Here is a 21,258-nt window from a genome sequence, read left to right as displayed (position 1 = left end):
CTAGCAATCCGGCGTGAGTAATGGTGCGCGGGGGCTCCAGTCAGAGCCCGCTGCGTTGGATGAGTCAAGTTGTTGAGCAGATGTATAGCGAGGGTCCTCCGGGAGTTTGGTTGTTGGGTGTCAGTTGACCCTGAGTGGATGATTTTGCCGGTGTTTTGCTGCTAGCCTAGAGCTAGCGACTAGCCCCTACGGCTAGCCGCTTTAGCGGCGATTCTGGAAAAGGTTCAAGGAGCTAACTAGCTTGACTGCTAGTGTAACAAGCACTGTGTATTGGTACAATTAATCTTTTCCAAATGGATGGTGATTACGCTTTATAACACCAGATTATTTAATTGCATTCTCTATTATTCACTGCCAGCATAGGTAAATTTAATGGACTTTTTGACGTATATACCCGTCAATGGGAGTGAATGAGTTCCGTTTTGTGCTATATACATTGAAATATGTTTTTTGGAAGGATCGAACGGAATAATTAAGGTATTTAATTTTATGATCATTTTGTTTTAAAATCATTTCTAGAAATGTATATGCTTGCATGTGAGGACATTTTTATTACCATTGACGGATAAAGACGTCAATTATTATTTATTTTTTTTAGATTTTTTTTTTACTGGGCTGTTAGTGAATGAGTTAACGTTGCTGCGGCGAGAACAGAATGTACAATATGTGTCTTGAATGAATAAATGCAAAAGCAATTATGATTACATTTTCCAGATGCTGTTGATAGATGGTGGGAGGATGAAATGCCCATCGGGTAACATATTGCCACACAAACGAGAAACGTGCCGGTATAACATTGCTGACTGTTGGTTAAACATATGTCTCTTGAACAAATGTGATCTAATGAGCACGGAGGGGATTTTGAACCGAGTGCCCCGTTTTTTTGCTCTTTAGCTTCTGGGCCAAAGTTGTCGAAAAGTTGATGATGAGGAGAAAGTCATGTTCATTCACGCTGAGTGTGAACGCCAAAAATGTGGCGTTGGTAATTGAGGGCGAGGGAGGACAAGGGACAGCTGGGTCAGTACAATGGGAGGGTTTCATATTTATTAGCCAATGTTCGTTTCAGGGCGGCGAAAGGTGAGGCGGTCCAGTTGCGGTCAAAAAGTTGAGGGTCCCCGACATCATCGTCTTTGAATGGATCCACGCCAACTCAACATAAATAAAATAGCAACACCGGTTTTAAATCTGGATGTTGATAGTTGTTGTCAGATTATGAAAGGTGTACACAGTGCGGTACTTGAGGCTTGTTGGGGTGTGGAAAGCCTCAACGGGTCTGTTTGGAGCGATAACAGCTGAGCCAATGCGGTTCTCCGTGTCAGATAAAAGGTTTAGGGAGCTGTTCGAGTGATGCACGCCCATAAGACACAGTATATTCAGTTTATCTCTGATTAATTCCAAAGTCTTCATCGAGGTTGTGGATGCTGACTTCTTTTGATCACATATTACGTTTCTCCACATACCTGCGGTCTCATTTTGTATTTTTTTTTTTTGCCGTACTTATTATGTGCATGTAAATGGAAATGCAGATAAATTCCAGGAAGGCCAGCACAGGACAATTAAAAAAAAAACTAGCAGAGTAATATATTTTTGCACACGAGTGGAAGTGAAATGATTCATATCATTCGTTGGCAAATGAAAAGGACGTGAATAACAATGTCACAGTGTGGCGAATGGCAGAAATTAGGCAGAAATAACTAAGATGGAACTGCTTCCATGATGGCACGTCATGCGATATGATCTTTGTTGGTTTGCTCTTGAATGGGTTTACTGAAAAGCTGAGAGAGAGAGAGAGAGAGAGACAGAGAGAGAGAGAGAGAGAGAGACAGAGAGAGAGAGAAAGAGAGAGAGAGAGACAGAGAGAGTGAGAGAGAGCGAAAGAGACAGAGAGAGAGAGAAAGAGCGAGAGAGAGAGTGAGAGAGAGCGAAAGAGACAGAGAGAGACAGAGAGAGAGAGAAAGAGCGAGCGAGAGAGTGAGAGAGAGCGAGAGAGACAAAGAGAGGCAGAAAGAGAGACAGAGAGAGAGAGAGACAGAGAGAGAGCGAGACAGAGAGAGAGCGAGACAGAGAGAGAGCGAGACAGAGAGAGAGCGAGACAGAGAGAGTGCAAGAGAGAGAGAGAGATTTTTAGGGATATGAATTCATATCTTGATACATTGGGCACGATACGATTCAAGAACGATACAATTTGTAGTGGATCAATCCAATTCGATTCAGCGAAATTGCGATTCTATTTGATTTGCTAAGGCCTCAGCTTCTGCCCTGTTTATTACCATGTAACGCTCTCTAATCTCAAACACTTACGTTAATTAAATTCAAAGGAGCAACAAAATCTTGAGCAACATCAAACCGATATTTACCGATTCACAGGCTTCTCTCATTAAAGATTTTCCGATACACGATTCAAGGATGGTACACTTTAAAAACATAAATCAATTTGAGAGTTTTCGTTCCATATGTCAATGATACTATTCCAAAATACCTCGCCCATAAATTTGCCACCGCTTTGCAACACCCACACACGCAATGTACTTTAAATGCTATTCAAAAGTTGGTGTGAATTAATTTCAGGATTTTCCGTCTAACTTCTCAAACAGCAGGGGCGCTCCCTTGTGTGGAAACTCGCGCTCATGCTCGTGTTTGCCTCATATTAAAGCAAATAAAATGTGCCAAACTGTGAAATCCCCATCGGGGTTGATAGCAAGGAGAAGGAAGAGTTTGCTCGGGTGTTCTCTGGATGATGAAAACAGATGCTCGTTTCCCTCCCCACTGAGCACGCTCTGTTTCACCCGTCTCCAGAGGGGCGCGGCGGACGGGGGGGGGGGGGGGGTGGGGGGAATCGGGATCGGGGTGATCCGAGCAGCCCTGCAGGACAACCGCTCGGACCGACTGGTGCATTGGCTTCTGCTCTCATATGGTGTAAATGAAAATGTACCTTGCATCAGATTTAAAAAAATAATAATTTAAAAAAAAAATCCTACTGTCTTAAAAGGATTGGGAAAGAATCCAGAGGAATAATGGTGCACTCTAGCTCCGGTGCAAACGGTTCTGCAAATAAATCAATTAGCCCTAATGAGACCTCAAGGGAAGCAATCGTGCGCAATTACTATTTTTTTTTTTTTGGGGAGGAGAGCTTCCACTGCTTGTTGTAATTTTTGCTGATGTTGTTGTTTTTTTTTTTTTTTAATTTATTACATTTTTTATGAGGATTCAAAAGCAATCCCAGATAAGAATTAGCATTCACGTGAATATTATGCGACTATTTCAAGCGGAGCTGTTGAACAAAAAATTTCCTGCGGCCACCTTTGGAGTTCAAAGGCCTGCATGGCGAACGTTACAAATTCACCGCAGGTCGCAGTGGCACAGCACTTCATCGCTAAATGGATGACATGGCAACCATCAGTTTTGAGCTTCAAATCTATATATGAGTATGCTTCTATGAGGGGCGGAGCTAGGGAATGCAGGAATCAGTGTCGCCAACTTTTTTTTACCCCTATTGCTTTAAAAAATAAATAAATAAATAAAAAATAATAAAAAAAAGGAAATTGTCACGCCTTCGTAATGTGTTAGTCTTCACAGAGGATAAAGAATATACGTGCGCCTGTAAGCATATTATCTGTCGGTTTCAAATATCCATTGCTTAAATCCTTCTAATGCTGCGGCGTGGATGCAATTTAATAATAATAATAATAATAATAATAATAATAATAATAATAATATGAATAAGAATAAGAATAAGAATAAGAATAAGAATATGAATAAGAATATGAATAAGAATATTATTATTATTATTATTATTAATATTAATAATATTTATTATTATTATTATTATTATTATTATCAATAATAACAATAATAATAATAATAATAATAATAATAAATTAGATTTGTCTATGGCATTTTGTACTGTTTGCAACTATTTAGCTTCAAGTTTACTTTTAAAAAAAAGTGGCAATAGGTTGAAATAAAGAAAGACAAATCAGAGACATGACAAAAATGTTAAAACCTACAAAGAAAATAAAAAATAAATTCTCCGTCTGGTTCTGTTTGCCCTGTGGACCTTTCAGAATTCAGATCTCTCTAACGATGTTGAAATATGTATATAGTTTTTCACCATATTAATAAAATACACCACCGCACATAAAATCATCTTGACGATTGGTAAACAACTCCAGCCAAAAGTAGTTTAAGCCCCAAGGCAGCACAGGCGAAAAAGTAGTATTAAGGGAGTGGAAGTCCCTCAGGCATCGCACATTTACAAATAAGTTTATTTGCTGTTATTTTTTTTCCCCTCCAAACAGACAGTGCCTGTTGCTTATTCTTTCAGTATTGATTGTTTTTTGTTTTTTTTGTTGTTGTTTTTAAATCGCACATTTAAGAGGAAAAGATCACAATTTTGACACATCATGAATAATGCAGGCTTGAGTTCATTCAACGCTCTGTTGCAGGATTTTAAATTCCTGGAAGAATGCATCTGTTTAAAAAGAGCTCCTCAATTACTTGAACACTTTAACGATGACAACACATGCACGGCTTGTGAAAACTTTCACACTCAGTGCAGCTCTGCTCACCTATTTGGCTTGGACATGACGCCCGCCTCCGAGGGGGGCGTTCCTCTGAATCCTCCCCTAGCTCGCTTACAAACGTTTTTTTTCCCCCCCGAAACGGGCAGATAAAAGATTTACGTGCTTGTTTAATTTCACACTTTGGTGAGCAGGCACTCCGGGGAAACTCGTATTTGTACACAAGGACTTAAAAAGTCAATTTTCCATAATATGTCCCCTTTAAGGCTATTTTATACTAGCTTGTCGTTGGATGATAACACCAAGCATCACCGAGGACATAAAGTGAGGGGGACTTTTAAGACTTTCCAGCATAAAGCTCGGATATAAACCGCGCTGTTGGAGAAAATAGCGAAAAGCACCCTGGGCGTTTTTTTTTTTTTTTCCAATTTGAATTTTGGAATCACCAAAACGGCGATCAATCATTGTCAGTCGTGATGAACGAGAGAGTCATCAAATCGGGTTGCGATTACCTTCAGCGCTACGGATAAGATAGGGGAAAGTTTTGCTCCAGTCCGCGAGTCGATACGCCCTGACTTGCCCTCCACTGCACCGCTGGATCCTTTTTTCATTTCCTTAAGAGGCTTGTTACACATTTACAATCAGCCCATTTTCGTGCGCACTCGAGTTTTCTCCTTTAAATTCAACGCAAACTACACCTCGACTGAGAAAAAGAATAATAATGACCACCTGAGGTTTTGGAGAATGTGACGGCGGCTACAGTGAGTCTGCAAATGACGCTCAGACTGCGCCCGATAATTGGATGGGAATTTTTACTCACCTATTAACAACACATTTAACTCATTTAATCCCTTAAATGTTCAATTAGAGGAAACCCCTCAATTCCAGCATTTTTCTGGATTTTGATTTATTTTGTGAGGCCAACAGAATATTGGGTTTTAGGGCTATAAAAACACGGAGCTATGACGCAAAAAAAAAAAAAAAATGGCAAAGACGTATAAATGCGTCTTTGGGAGGCAGGGACTACATTTTTGAAAACGTATATGTATGTCTTATGGATTGTATGATCATCAAAGACTGCTGCACTCTTGACATAGACGTCTTCTACTTACGGGCGTGGGGGGGGGATCCAACTCGAGTGGGGCACTTTTTGAACATGCATACTGGAACAAGTTTTCACGCTATCTGATTGTGCACGGGTGCAAATGAAGTCAAGCCAGCCATCTGAAAAAAAAAAAATTCTCATCTGACGAACACAGCAGTTTACTAAACGTCGAACCGCCGTGATCGCAATTTGGAAACCGAGCACAGAAATAACCGCGGGTAACGCGCCACATGCTGCTTCGCCATGTTTAAAGACGAGGATTATTTGATGCCTTGTTGTCATTCTGGTAAATTTCCATTTTCTAAAGCGCGAAACTTTTCAAACAATCACGACTGACAGGCGCACATGAGTTGCTTTTTTTTTTTTTTTTTTTTTTAGATTTTATGAACCTTTTCTCCTATTTTTGCCATTCTGAATTATTAATAAGCGAGACATTTTAGAAAACACTACTTATCCTTGCACTTTTTGTCATTCTACCGCGCTCTCATTACCGGCCTGCGCTTCCAAGACCGCCTTCATGCCTTCCACCGAGAACGCAACCAAGCCACAAGGCTGATTTCTTCAACACAACATTTCTGTGAATTTGTATTCCCCTTACAGAGTGTCACTCAGATCAACTTTCAAATCTTCCCATCCAATCATACGAAGATAATACCACCTCAAATGTGTCTTTTGTTGACGCGACGAGCCGCCCAAAGAGACAGCGGGAAGGGACGCATTTTATTTGGGTGATGTCATTTGGACATTGATTTGTTTTAGATGTCTTTCCTCGTTGGTGACAAGCGAAATAAACATCCGCCGCCAGTGAAACGGAGACGACGGTTCCGTTGGCGGGAATAATCTTCACAAAGTCACCTTGGCCGAGGCCTGCTATAAATACGCGGCGGTAAAACGGTGTTTGTTGACTGATTGTCAGGTAACGCTCTCGTTGGAGATGATAGAGGACGCGAGATAATGGACGTTATTGCGCAGCGCCGGACGTGCTTTCATGTGCATCATTAAAGAATGACATGAAGCAAAATTACAATTTAAAAATCGGATAGTGACAATTAAATTTGTTTTTTTTTTATCAGCCAAGTAAAAAAATGGATCTTTGACGTCTTTAACCGTCAATGGCAGTGAATGAGTTCATAACATTACAATTCATGACTTCAAGTCTTTAAAACTACTGGACGTTCTCCATTTTTATTTATTTTTTAGCCAAGATCAAGCTGGTGCGTGATTGGTTGACTGAGAAAAAGGGGCGGAGCTGACAAAGCCAGGAAAGATCATTTGATATTGCAAAAAAATAAACTGAAAAAATATTTAGCGTTATAGAATAGACATACTTCTAATTTTTTTAAATGTTGCAATAATTAATGTTTAAAGCAATGTTCATTATTTGTTAATTTCAATCAAGAATTAACAATACAATTAATTTATTTTATTTTATTAAAATCTATTGTAATGAACTACTAGAACTGGTTTGGTGATATATTAAATAAAACTTATAATACTTCATCAAAATATTAATATATTATATGAGAGTACATTGCATCTATTTTAGTTACATGATATTTGGTGTCTGCTCTCTGTGCAGGGCAACACTGCTTTCATTTTTTGCTTTTGTCGTTGTTATTATTCCGGAATTTCAATCGCCCACTTTACTGCATGTTCTTCGGCAGCTGTCAAACATTGTCGTTATTGTTTGAGCCAAATGTTGCAATGACGCAAAGGCGCGCTGTCCTCTTGTGGGCCTGTCATTAGCGGCGTTTTACCCGGGTAAAGCAGAACAGCTCAGCGACGGTCTTCATTTTGCGAGTTTTCTAAATAGCTTGATTTAATTTGCATTAACTGTGACCCTCTTAAGTCTGGACTGAAAATCAATACAGGAGCGATGGCAACACGCACAGGCGTAGTGGCCCGGCCAAATTTAGATTTGTTTGCAGAAGACTTTTTGTCCTCCTTTGTAAATTGTTCCTAAAACGCGATTTTTTTTTTTTTAGAAATGAGATATATCCTGACTGTGCTTTTGCACTAAGCTGTCGTTTTTTTAGGTACAGCAGTAAGTATTCGAAAGGGGTCATTTGCAACTAATCTTATTAGTACTATTTATTCTGGATGAAAAAATAATAATTAAAGAAAATAAAATAAATAAATATATATATATATATATATATATATATATATATATATATATATATATATATATATATATGTATATATATATATAAATAAATCTATATGTATATAAATAAATAAATAAATAAATCTCTATAAAAATAAATAAATAAATAAATCTATATATATATATATATATATATATGTGTGTATTTATTTATATATATATATATATATATATATATATATATATGAATATATATATATAAATAAATATATATATAATATTTAAATAGATATTGAGGTGTATGAAGTGCTGCATCCACCAGTGAAAATTTTTGCAATTGTTTCATAGACAGTAGGCAAGAGTCCATTTGCTTGCAGTCGTTTGTTTTTGTACGTGCAATACAAGTAATAGTAATTCAGAAATAATGACGCAATCGGGTGGAATCTTGCACATTGCAGGATGAAATATAAAATAGTTTCTTCACACCCCCCTCAAAAAAAATAAAGACAAGTGAATCTAGTGGGGAGCTCTCAGTATCCCCTCGTCACCGCCACAGCTTTCACATTATTGCGGTGTCACAAAATCAATTATCTTGCATCATCTGGCCCTCCGAAAGTCGCGGCACCTTAGGAGCCGAGCGAGGGGAACAAGAGCGCAGTAGAAGATGGATGGTGCGTCGCGGCGCCGCATGCGCAAGCGGTGACATTCACACAAAAACCCCCGACCGGCAAACAGATCAATTCGAACATCCCCTGTTCAGCTTGTTGATATTTCACCGCTGGCCGGAACCTTCTGTGCTTTTATGATGCCAAACAAACAAGCGCACAAAGGCAGGTCGTGTTTAGAACGGGACAAAGCTACCGACTTTGCGACCTAATCTGGCATAGCCTATTTTGCATTAGCATATTTTAGCCTAGCCTAGGCTAACCTATTTTCACAGTCTACCCCAGTGATGCCCAACCACCGTGCTTCGGTAAATATTTCTTACGACAAATAATATGTTTGTTATAAATCAATCTATGCCAGCGACATATAGTGAGCAAATAAATTATTTAATACTACAAGGCAAAAAGTACAATTAATCTCTGTATTGACCTATTGCTGATTATACCACAGAATAATATTGAATTTCACACGGAGTAAGTAAATTTCTTGTACATTGAGACAAAATTTACAATATATTAAATGTGTCTTTCTGGGACAACACTGAAAAAAATGACGTAAAGCAGTCAGGTTGCAGCTTGTATATTTCTTGTGCCTAAAAAAAATAATTCTAAAAACGTCGGCAACAAAGGTGAGTCCACCCCCAGGTGAAAATCTCCAACAAGGGCCTAGTAAATCATTTTCAAATTCCAGTGGCAAACTGGGAAGCTCTGGTGCACGTCATGGCGACACAATTTGGACTTTTTCACTTGAGTGTGTACACTTTTTTTGTTGCCATCGGTTTCGACATTAAAATAGTGCGAGACGCTTCACTCTGAGGTTTTTCCAACGTCCAAAATGTGCTCGACACCGCCACAGGGGATGTGAGACGCGGACCCCGCAGCTCATGTTGAACATTACCGCGTGTCCGTCTTGTATCTGCTCATTAACTCCGACCCGTATGCCATGAATTTCACCGCTAATATGGCACTGAGTGCACTTTGCAAACAACTGTAGGGCCGCTTTTCATTTCTCCATTAACACATGACGGCCATATATTCTTGTCACATTATAGCACGCCGTGGAATTGAATTGAAAATGTTGTCGCAAATACTGTTCTCCTCCGGCAGACAGACTTTCATATTAATATATCAAATCCCTCCCAGGTCTGCTACCTACCAACCTGCGCTAGTAATATACGTGATATATGCCGCCTCGCCGTAATAACACTGGCATTAGATGCATGTGAGCGGCTCACTGATGCTTGTCACTCTGCTTTATTTTGCTCATGCCTCGCTTGGAATATCAAGAGATGGAAAAACAAACAAAGGCCAGATTGACACAGGAGGCCAAAGTGGCCTGTTCAAGATTTGTCTATTTACAGTATGCGTAATACTCAAATATACCAAGAACGCAACGACAGTGAGCCAACGCTATTATCGGGGTATATATTCTTTATCCTCTGCGTGGAATGAGTAATATCGCAGCAGGTTACTGAGTCATTCACAACAGTTGTGAAACTCTTCAAATTACTTTGATTATTTAGGAATTATTATTTATTATTATAATTATTGTATTATTATCATGTTATTACTATAAGAAGCTTTTATTATGACAGGGTTTGCCAACCACCAGTCAGCAGGCCATTCTGGCGAGGCTAAAAGGGAGAGCGCATTGCTGCTGTTTTGGTTAGCAACCAAGTTCAAGAGTCAATGAAAAAAAAAAAAAGACTTTTTTTTTGTTCTAATGAGGAAAAAAAACAAGGTCTTTGTTTTGGTCGAGGCAAGTTGATTTGGGCCAATTTCAAGGAAAGCTTCTAAAGCGACGCTGTATAAAAGTATCAATCGAGCCATTGATCAAATGGAATTGCCTTGGAATAAATATCAGCTCCAGCCTGCTGAACAGGCATCTAATCCAAACACTCCCCCTCAGTCCCTCCCCCCGCCATTTTCCTACTTTACCAGCTCTTTACCTAAACGACGTTGATTAAAAGGCTGTTGTCAAACATTTACGTCCACCCGGCAGGGTGTGATGCAAGACAAGGACGCCCACAAGCTCTCCATAAGCGCTGGGAAGTACGGGTTTGCGACTCCATCAGCTCACCACACAATCACCGCTTTGACCCGCCGGCACGCAGCGCCTCGAATGGAAATGAACTCGCTGATGAAGTGATGGTGAGCTTGAAAGCGTGTGTGTGGGATACAGTGGTGGCCTGCGCCCACGTGTGTGTGTGTGTGTGTGTGTCAGAACCTGTAATGCGTCTCGACAATGAGGAAGCACTTTTTTGACAGGGAGCTCTTTTCTGAGCTTCCTGTCGCTTCGTGAATAGATGTGGGTGTCTCCCTTACCTGACGGCGGTTGAGGGTCACGACATCAGCAGAGGACTTGGCTGTACTCTGCATACATACTAATGTGGCTCACGGCAGCAAGGAATTGTTCGTGTCCAAAGCCGTGATCCCTGCTGGGTACAAAGACGGAAGGCGGTTATTTTCATGAGCAACTCCCTTGGGGTGGCTAAATGCTATGTTACTCGATTTGAGGATATTTTTCTAATCTCAAATCTCACATGTCAACATAACCATTCAAAAGTGCTAAAGGTACTTTGACACCACACCAGCTCTTATTGACTTTGGAAAATTGTTAAAAATTGATAGGCGTCATGCCTCGGGAGCAGAAGGAACAGGTCAGCCATGAAGATCATTTGTGTACAAATTAACTTCCGCCGATTAGACTGTCCGGTCGGGATGGCAGAAGTGATGTGTCCAAAACAATTTAATTTAATTTAATTTAATTTAATTTAATTTTATTTTATTCATTTTTTTATTTTATTAATTAAGCTAAATTAATTAAATATATCATACACCAAATTAGTTACTGAAGATGATTATGGGGAGGGGGTGGGTGGAGCTACAACAGTATACAGGGGTGGGCAAACTTTTTGATTGGCGGGCCACAATGGGTTCTAAAATTTGACACAGGGGGGCTGGACCAGGAGCAGATGAATGGAGTGTTTTGGAAACCTCATCTCATCTGAGAAAAAAAATACGTTTAATTTTGAAAGAAAAGTGAACAAAAGCATTACAACAAAATATGTCTTTGACTCACCGCAGTATTTAGATAAGAAAACATGAACAAGGTTTATTCATTTATCCCCCCCCCCCCCAAGATCGGCGAGCCGGATTAAAACGTTTAACGGGCCGCATATGGACCCCGGGCCATAGTTTGCCCACGCCTGGTCTAAGACATAAGAAATACAAGTAAGCCCAGGTAAAATGAAAGCACTTTTTGGCTTCTATAGCCGTCAATGGCAGTGAATGAGTTAATGCATGTGATTTTTTTTCATTTTCTGGGAAAAAAAACGTGGTTTAGAAATACGAGGATTATATCCCATAGCAACGTTGGTATTTTTCGGCCGACTTTACTCCCTGCATTCGAAGGTTTTCTACTCCATACTCTGTGATAGTAGGAGCAGTATGTATGAGTTAATATATGCACACATTTAAAAAAAAAAAAAAGGACTCAGAACTTTGATAGTTAAAGCTGCGCAAACAAAGCAACAATTAAAATGCAAAAGCAACAATTATGCAAATTGATGATTGAATTTCCAAATTGGCAAAACAACTGTTATTATTTCATTTGCCTAATAGCCTTAAAGTATCCAAATCCAGTATGCATTCATATGCGACTTTTGCATGACAAACAAGCAATACTGAAAAATAATAATAATAATAAAAAAAAGGTTTAAAAAGCTTGCAATTTTTCCTCCTTGGGCTGTTGCACAGACATTTTACAATTTAACATTAATCTCCTCGGCTGCTCCTTAGTCTGTTTCCAGGTTGTTGTAAACCTCCACAGCTGGTGTTTATCCTAGCTTAGCACGACACCGCGTTTGTGCAAGAGACCCCGAGGAAAAGAGAGCTTTTTCCTTTTTTAAAATTAATTAATTTATTTATCTTTTTTTTTTTTTTTTTTTCCAAGCAAACCTAATTCACTGTTGAACACGACATGACTCCTGGAACATTATTTGTGGAATTTCTCTCCCTTTCTTTCCTTATCTCCACGGTAACGGCGCGCGTGCTCTCGTTCATCAGGGACGGAGGAGATAAATGGTTAAACGGGCTCTCCGCAGACTTTCGTGCTCCAGTCTAAATAAATGCGCTATGCGGTTAAACGAGGGCTTTAAATCGAAATCGCTGTGAATGGAAGTGCGAAAGGTTGTCTGTCACGATACATCACGTTGATTGATCAGCCCGAGGGTGTACGCCGACTCGCACTCCGTGTCAGCTTGGATAGGCGGCCCTGCATATGACGAGTGGTATGTACTGAACAGTTTGGTTGAACATGTTTAACAGAGCTGGGCACTTGACCCTTTTTTTCCCCCCCACAGTCAGTCCCCCGCCCTCCGGCTGCCATCTTGGTACAGTTCCGGCCTCGACCCTTCGGCCTTATTCAGCAAAATTGTCGACCCCTGACACTGTTGCTTTTTTTCCATTTGCCCGTTTTGCGAGGGCTGATTAATGGGACGGACTAAAATCAGTTTCTAAGTTTATTTATTTATTAAATCTAATTTAATTAATTTTTTTAAAATATTTTTTTATTATTATTATTATTTTTTTAATTTTAAATATGTCACAGTCCCAACCCCCGCCCCCAAAACGGTCGTTCCGCCCCCCCGAGACAGACTGCCCAGCGCTGCTGTTTAAATCTACAATGTTTAATTGTCTTTTCTTTTATGTGACAGTTTTACAGAACAACTCATTTGGGGGTGACAAACATGGAGAAGTGAGCAGGAATGCTGTGCTATAAAAAAAAAAGTGTGTTTTCATACGTCTTAAAGTGCGGCATTGGGAAAAACTTCAAATTTGTATTTTTTTTATACATTTTTTTTAATGTTATTTTACGCGGATTTTCACCAAGCGCAGGTAGTTCTTGTATCCAGTGCGATAAATGGGAGTTCACTATATAGTGCATGCGGATGCACGGATAGCGCGCCTTGATCCATGTGCATCAAAAGGTGCACGAAGAAAAAGCTGCTGCTTTCAAGCACCAGTGCTCCTCAGCCCTCTCCTTTTGTTTTTGCTTTGAAAAAAAAAAAAAAAGCCCCCTAAAAAAACAAAACAAAAAAAAACAACCACATAAAGGCCTACTCTGCCCTCTGTGCTTGAGCGAGATAAAGGCTTTATTGCCGTGAGGTCGTATTGCACTCGGTGCCGGTGCGAGCGGCTCCTCTAAAGCTGTGCAACAAAAAAATATTTGTTTAACTAAAAAAATATATATATATCTATATATATAAATAAAGACTAAAACCCACACACATTCCGCTTTGACCTTATCAACGCTTCCACGGACGAGTGCTTTAGTTTGGCTTGAGGGAATATATTTAGCGACGTGGGCGTAGCTGGTTCAGTATATTGTTAAATGTACTGTGTAGGCTCGTTCAATGAGGGATGATTAAACGAGCAACTTATACGGCAGGGATACGCGCGCAAAGGCGTTGTAGGGTAGCCGCAATGCCAATACAATAATTGTCGGCCTAGTTCCATCGGAACCATGTGAGTAAAAAAAAAAAATATATGCAGCAAGTTGAAAATGTGGATCTGTTTGGCTGCATTATTTAAATAGATCGGTAAAATACATCAAATCAAATCTGACTTCATAACGAAAGTGAATTGAGTTCAGGTAGCAGTCGTGGATTTATTGGAGCTTCCTGATTGAAAAGAAATTCCACCGGCCTTCTGCTGCGTAGCGTCTTGCCAAAATAATGCGGGGGTAGTTTATCTCGTCTGCCGGCTCTCTCCGATGCACGGAATGAATCAAGCGGAAGCCGCTTACGCGACGCTTTTTGCGGGCATCCAACAACACTTTGCTATTGTCTTATTGTCTATAAAAGTGCTCTGAAATGTCTGCGATGCCTTTCGTATTATAATCGGAGGCTTCCCTCGGAACGCCAAATACAGCTTGACGTGCAAATTTGCAAAAAGTGACTTTCCTGATTGTCGCGGACATTAAAGTTAATAACTCAGCAGCTTACCGTGAGCCGTCTCATTTAAATGCATATGATGCCACATTTTCTATAAGTTTGGAATAAGGAGAGTTATGGGAGGGGGGCGGGGTCTTATAAGTACCACTTTGATACATGCAAACATGTAAGATTGTTACGTGGTAAAGGCAGAATCGGGAAAAAAAAAAAAAACTCGAAAGGCACACTCACGCTACAGAAAACATACCACACTCAAGCACAGTTGTATAAAATAATCCACGTTATTTGGCTTCTAAAATTTTTCAGAGCGGCCGGACCAGGAGCAGATGGATAGAGTGTTTTGGTAACCTCACCTCAAAAAAGAGAAAAAAAAAAATATTTAATTGTAAATGAAAGTAAACAAAAGCATTACAACAATATATATGTTGTTGAAAAACCACAATATTTAGATTTAGTTATGATTATTTAGTTAAGAAAACATTTACAAGGTTTATTCATTTCATTATTTTTCAAGTTCGGCGGGCCGGATTAAAAGATTTAATGGGCCACATGTGGCCCCCGGGCCGTAGTTTGCCCACGCCTGGGGAAATTTGAACAAGGTCGCGTGATGACTTCGCACCACCGCCGGCTTGTCAGCGATGAAAGCGTTCGTCTTGGTAACAGACAGGCAAACGGTGCAACGAGGCGATTAGCTTCTCGGAGACAAAATGGCGACATTTTATAGTCGGTGCTTAGCACTAAAATCCTTTATGACCCAGCGCTCAGTTTGCTGGATTGATCTTAATCCCGCAAGCTGCCACAAATGCTTGCTTTCGAAGATAAATTCCAAATATGGGTTTTCTTTGTGTCAATGACAATCAGGGCACTTCAAAATTATTAGTAAGTCATCCATCGACAGGTAAATGACAGTCTAAAACATTTTACATTTTTAACGTAACACCTGTGGCGCATGGTGCTGTTTAAACACCCACTCATATCCCAGTGATAGGAAATAACACCCATAATTTTTCACGGCTGTTATGGCAAATGTTCTTATTTTAAAATGACAGGAATCCTAAACTTATATTCTCATTATATTCTATAAGGAGGCTAATTTAAAGTAAATGAATGTAAAGTGAATAATAGTGGATTCAGGATAGAGCCTTGTGGCACACCGTATTACAATTCTCGAATGTTATTTTATGCAATGTTTTATTTTTTTTAATTTAATATTATATATTATATTTATTGGTTACATTTTGACACAGAAAAATAAAATACGGTATAATGTGAATTTTGTCCCATTTTTATTTATTTATTTTTTATTTTCATCATGCATTTGCCTCTTTAAATTTTGATTTGTCTTACGGTTGGTAGACCCTGAATGCACCATCCTGGGGTAGAAGCACAATTCCCGACTCCCAAACTCATTTAGTCACCTCAGCCTCCATAATGGCTCACAGTCATGTTTTGGCTATTTGTTTTCCGCATGCCCTTGCCTGAAGGTTGCGAGATTTATTTTGTCCCGTCTGAATAATGTCTATGAAGTCAAGCAACACATCCTCATACCTTAAACTTCTAATAATCTCCTCTGCCACTATTAATACCCCATCTGTCCTTGCATTTAGTCACAGACACTCGATATTTATTTAATTAGTGGGGCACTTTGCAAAACCGAGATTTTCTCTTGCACACGGACCTTGGAAAGATTATGTGTGGGTATAACCTTGTGAGGCAGAATTGCAAAAATGTCATTCGGGAAATTGTCAGTCTGATTTATATACATGAGGATAGCGTGGAATGATGACACATCACACAACACATATTTTGGTTATTTGGCTCCTCGTGGGGATGTTACTCGCTCATTAAGAGAACTGTTTATTAATCTCACAAGAAAATTGCATCCAAGGGGAAACAGGATGAACAGCAAATCTCCCTTATATACATTTTGGTTTCCTTTTTTTTTCTTTTTTACATGGTCCTTCCTTAATGATACTGGCAGTGATTAAAACACGCCGTCAAGCGGAACTATTTCACTCAATTGGTACCCATCTAATTAGTTTCTCGCCTTCTTCTCGGAGTATACGTTATTACATTATTTGATCTTATACAGTTTAAAAAGTATCATTTGAGATTCACGCATCAGATCTCGCCAGGGTAATTTAGATAGTCTGCGAATTTATGGGCTGTGTCGAGGATGCCACCACTGTGGATGTGTCATTTAATTCCAAAGTTAAAAGTTGTAATGCCAGCGGAACTAGTAAGGCGGGAAACTGCTGTGATGTGCATATCAACGCAAGAGATTCCAAAAATTATCTTTATTCATTCAAGAGTGAAAATGTCTTCATTAAGATGCAGTGCATGATATGGAGGCTTATGAAATAAGGAAACGCTAATCACGCTGAAATCGGAAGAAAACACCTGGAACCGATCTGAGAGGCTGTTGAAAATAACGCGTTAGAGCAGGTGTGCGGTGAACGACCATGCTGCGGTACGTTTTGCTTTAACGACAATCGGTTACTCAACCCCAGTAAATTTTCATGTAGTTGTCTAAACTAAATTTGACATGGAAACACATTACATTTTGCATATTTTGGCTGTTTACTTCTCAGAAAGAGTGACAAAAAGGTGAAAGGTAAAAGTGATACATTCACACAAGCGGAGTGATTTTACGTTGATACCGGTTGAAATGTGGTCAAACGCCAACCAACCACCCAACTGCAGCAAACTTATTTACCTTCGAAATCCAACCAACCTGCCAACCAGCGACAACAAACCTACCAACTGGCTAATTCCAACCAATCGACCAACCAACTCCAGCGAATCTTCCAACTGGCTAACTCAAACCATCCAACTGCAACAAAACTACCAACTAGATAATTAGAACCAACCAACCAACACCCACGAACCAACTAACTTGCTAACTTCAACCAACCAACTCTAGCAAACCTACTAACTAGCTAACTTCAACCTACCAACCAACCAACCAACTCCAGCAACCTACTAACTAGCTAACTTCAATCTACCAACCAACCAACTAACTCCAGCGAATTTACTAACTAGCTAATTTCAAACCACCAACCAACCACCTCCAGCGAACCTACTAACTAGCTAATTTCAACCAAACAACCAACCGACCAACCAACGCCAGGAAACCTACCAACTAACTAAGCCCAACCAACCAACCAACCAACCAACCAACCAACTCCAACAAAACTACCAACTGGTTAATCCCAAACGACTAACCAGCCAACCAACTAACTCCTGTAAACCTACTAAATAGCAAATAGTAAATGGTGTCCACTTGTATGGCACTTTTCCTACACCATATGGTGCCCAAAGCGCCTTACAAATCCAACCAACAAACTAATTCCAGCAAACCTACCCAGTGGCTAACTGCAACCACCCATTCGACCAAACACCCAACCCCAGCAAACATACCAACTAACCAACCGAAAACAGACTTTTCACTTGAGATCAAACAAACCCACCAACCAAAGAAAAATCACTCTCCAGCACTTCACCTGAGCTCTTGACTCTTTTGAGCATCCCCGCAAATGAAACAATGATGTCCCAGCAGGGGCTGTTTATTCATTTCTTATGTCAGAAAAGCTAGTGGTTGCAAAAGAGGACCGGAGCGTCAAGAACAGCCAAGGGAGGGAAGGGACAATAAATCATGCAGAAGAAGCACTGCCTGAGGGCCCGGAGTACGGTGGATGGAATATCTAGCGAGGGGAGGGGAGAAGGTGAACGGTGGCTGCCTTTGAGTACACAACCCAGATAAAGAGAGGTGTGTCGGGCATAAATAAAGAGGCGAGAAGGTGAGAAGTGAGAAGCTGTACATGACAACAGGGGACGGCGAGTCAGCAGCAGGTACAGTTCAGTTTCGGATAAAACCAAGCCCCTTGTTTTCATTTTAATAAATGGAGCAAACCGTGCCGTGGAGTTCATTTGAATGGTTGCATTATCAATTTATTTGTTAAGTGGGCTTCAGTTGTGGCATAGTAGTTAAAGGCGAGTACCGTTTCCGGACTAGAAGCCGCGACAAAAAAATAAAATAAAAATAATAATAAAAAATAAACTAAAACATTAAATAAATAAATAAATAAATAAATAAATAAAAATAAAACTATGATTAAATAAATACATCTTTAAATAAATTAAAAAACGATATACTAGCCGCACTAGGCTATAAGACGCAGTTTTCTATGTTGAAATTTTTTTTTTTTTTACTGCCTTTTCAGAATGATTTTGTACTGTGAATGCACATGTACATAAACTAATTCTTAAAACAGTGCCTTTCAACACGGCAACAACTTTGCTAATTAAAACAGAACAGACCCAAGACAGAACAAAAAAAAAATTATTTTGTGTATTTATTTTAACTATAGAGCGCCCCTACTGGTGAAAAAAATAATTCCACAGAAAAGCCGCACTGTCGTATTAGCCGCGTGGTTCAAAATCGAGGGAAAAAAGTAGCGGCTTATAGTCCGGAAAATACGGTAATCAAATCTAAGTCCTTGTACTCTTGGAGCGCCCATAGTTAATACCAATTTAGATGTCGTAAAAAATCTAAAACTATACGACAAAAAAATGGCAACTGTTGAACACGGGGAAAACCAAGGCGAGCATAAGGTCGAGCACACACGGCTGCGACGAAAACGATGGCGACAAACTAACGGCAGCACAGCGGCTCGCACATCCTCATTTGTGGACAAGCAATCAAAGAAAACCTCAACAGCGCTAATTTGAGCATCCCCGTTCCCCGCAGGAGCATAAGGGCAGCTCTTCTGCGCTCTGCCCTCGCCCGCGTCCCCGCGGCGCTCTTCGCTTAAGAGCATGTGATGATGTGTGAGAGGAAAAGGCTGTCTCATTACAGGCCGTCGATGCGGCGGCCCGTAATTGTCCGCATCTCAGTGGAGCTCCGCGACCTCGGCCTCGCTCCCGCTACGCGAGACGTGCAGTCGGCATGCCTCGAATGGGAATACCGCCGCCATTCACTCGGAATGCCGTGCGCTACATGCTAGCTTTCGGTGGGGTTCGCCGTTTTGAATCTGTCGGTCGTCAACGGCCAGGACCGAAAGCTATTCTTTCCCCGTCATTGCAAAAAGGTTCTCCTGTTCTGCTCGCCGCACATTGGCAGTCGGGTCTGATTCAAGCTTGGAACATCTATCAAGTCTTTGTAGACTGAAATAATGAGCGGCTTTTCCATGCACACTTTAGAGGTTGCTCGGCAACCTTATTTCTAAAAAAAAAAAAAAAAAAAAAAAAAAAAAAAAAAAAAAAAAATGGTTTACCACTTTCGATCCAGACACTAAATTTCGTCATCTGATCAATAGACAGCAGTCTAGTAGTAAGGTTGGATCTCATCATTGATATTTTCAAATGTTTAGTTCAGAGGAGGCCAGTTCGTATTCGTGGGGGATGAAATCTGGGTCAGAGAGTTAAAAGTCACACATGATAGACGAAAGCTAAAAAAAAAAAAAAGGTACTGAACTGTGTCCTGTGTATTAAAATTAATACGAAGACCGTTCCTGCAGGATAGCTGTAAATTCCGCCGGATTACTTTCTATTTCGGGTTGAGGCGCTTTTGATGAGACACTTTGTACAGGAAGTGCCTCACGAGACCGAATATATTGTGGAGACCGGTCCACTGGGATTAATCAGTAGTGAAAATGGCTGCGGGAAGAGAGGTGCTATGAATCGGAGGAAGGTGCGAGGTGAGCAAGCAGCCGAGTGAAATGTTTCTGGGACAGTAAATGCCACCAGGACTGCGAAGTTCATCGGGGCACCGCTGAGAGGAAAGGAAATTGGTTGGCGTAACAAATCAATGTTACGCCGGAGATACAATTTAAGAATAGCGTGTCACCTGCTAGAATGGGACTACGTAGAATGTAGACCGCCGCCAAGGCCAAACTGCACGCAAAATCCATATTCCTTTTGTTGAAATGAAATAGGTTTGGGGGGGGGGAAACCAAAAGGAGGACGCTCATTATTTTATTTATAAAAAAACTAACCTATGCCATCATCTATTAAAATTACAGCGCCTAAATTTGGTGAAATAAAAATTACAGAGACGCTACTGAAAAAGCTTCCTAGCTCACAACATCCCGCTCTGACATACTTAAAGCAGAGCACATGAGATACTTATTTTCCGGGAAATATTTTCAGACCGATAAAAGCCCATGCCATATCTAATGATGTATGATGACCTTTTTTGTCTCCTTAAGTCAGGGGTGGGCAAATTTTCATTCATGAGCCACAATGGGTTCTAAAATATGACAGAAGGGAGCAGGTGGATGGAGTGTTTCGGTCATTTCACCTCGTCGGAGAAAAAAAAATAAATACAGTTAATATATCGAGAAAACAGGCTTTAATTTTAAATGAAAATGAATAATAGCACAACACCAACATTTTTGTCTTAGAGTGTGCCTCCTAGTGGGGACACATCAGAATTACAGGGAAAATAAAACATTACCAAGGTTTTTTTCATTTATTTTTTTTTTCAAGTTCGGCGGGCCGGATTAAAACATTTAATGGGCCGCATGTGGCCCCCGGGCCGTAGTTTGCCCATTCCCTCCAGATAATTCAACACACACCCATTAAAACCATTAAAAAAAAGGAATGCATTTTTTTGGCGGCAATACCCGTCAATGGCAGTGAATGAGTTCATGTAAAGCAAGAAAAAGGCAACAAAAGTCAGCACACCCCTAAGTGAAACTGTCCATTTTGAGCCCAGTTGGCAATTTTCCATCCCCGGTGTAGTGTGATGTTAAAAAAAAAAAAAAATGTTGATAAAGCATATAGTGGAACGGAACTCGAAGAGAATCTTCCTTTACAGTTCCCGTGTTTATTCTGGCGCGTTATCAGCGCTTGCTTACCGGTGGATAATATATAGCTTTTCCGACGCGCCCACAAAGCCGCG

The 21,258-nt window shown here is 40.2% G+C and overlaps 1 long non-coding RNA gene across 1 annotated transcript in view; it reads right to left on the bottom strand.

The window, feature by feature from the left end:
• LOC148341520 (uncharacterized) overlaps positions 1-21,258 on the bottom strand; it is a 67,017-nt gene that overhangs the window by 5,354 nt on the left and 40,405 nt on the right. Inside the window, exon 6 of the long non-coding RNA XR_015842353.1 lies at positions 10,723-10,835. This is a non-coding gene — a long non-coding RNA (uncharacterized LOC148341520). The remainder of the gene's footprint in view (positions 1-10,722; positions 10,836-21,258) is intronic.

This window comes from Idiotropiscis lumnitzeri, chromosome 2 (assembly GCF_059441095.1).
Source record: "Idiotropiscis lumnitzeri isolate Australia: NSW breed Sydney's pygmy pipehorse chromosome 2, RoL_Ilum_1.0, whole genome shotgun sequence".
Lineage (NCBI taxonomy): Eukaryota > Metazoa > Chordata > Actinopteri > Syngnathiformes > Syngnathidae > Idiotropiscis > Idiotropiscis lumnitzeri.
The sequence above is the reverse complement of the archived record's forward strand: the minus strand, read 5'-3'. Positions and strand labels throughout refer to the sequence as shown.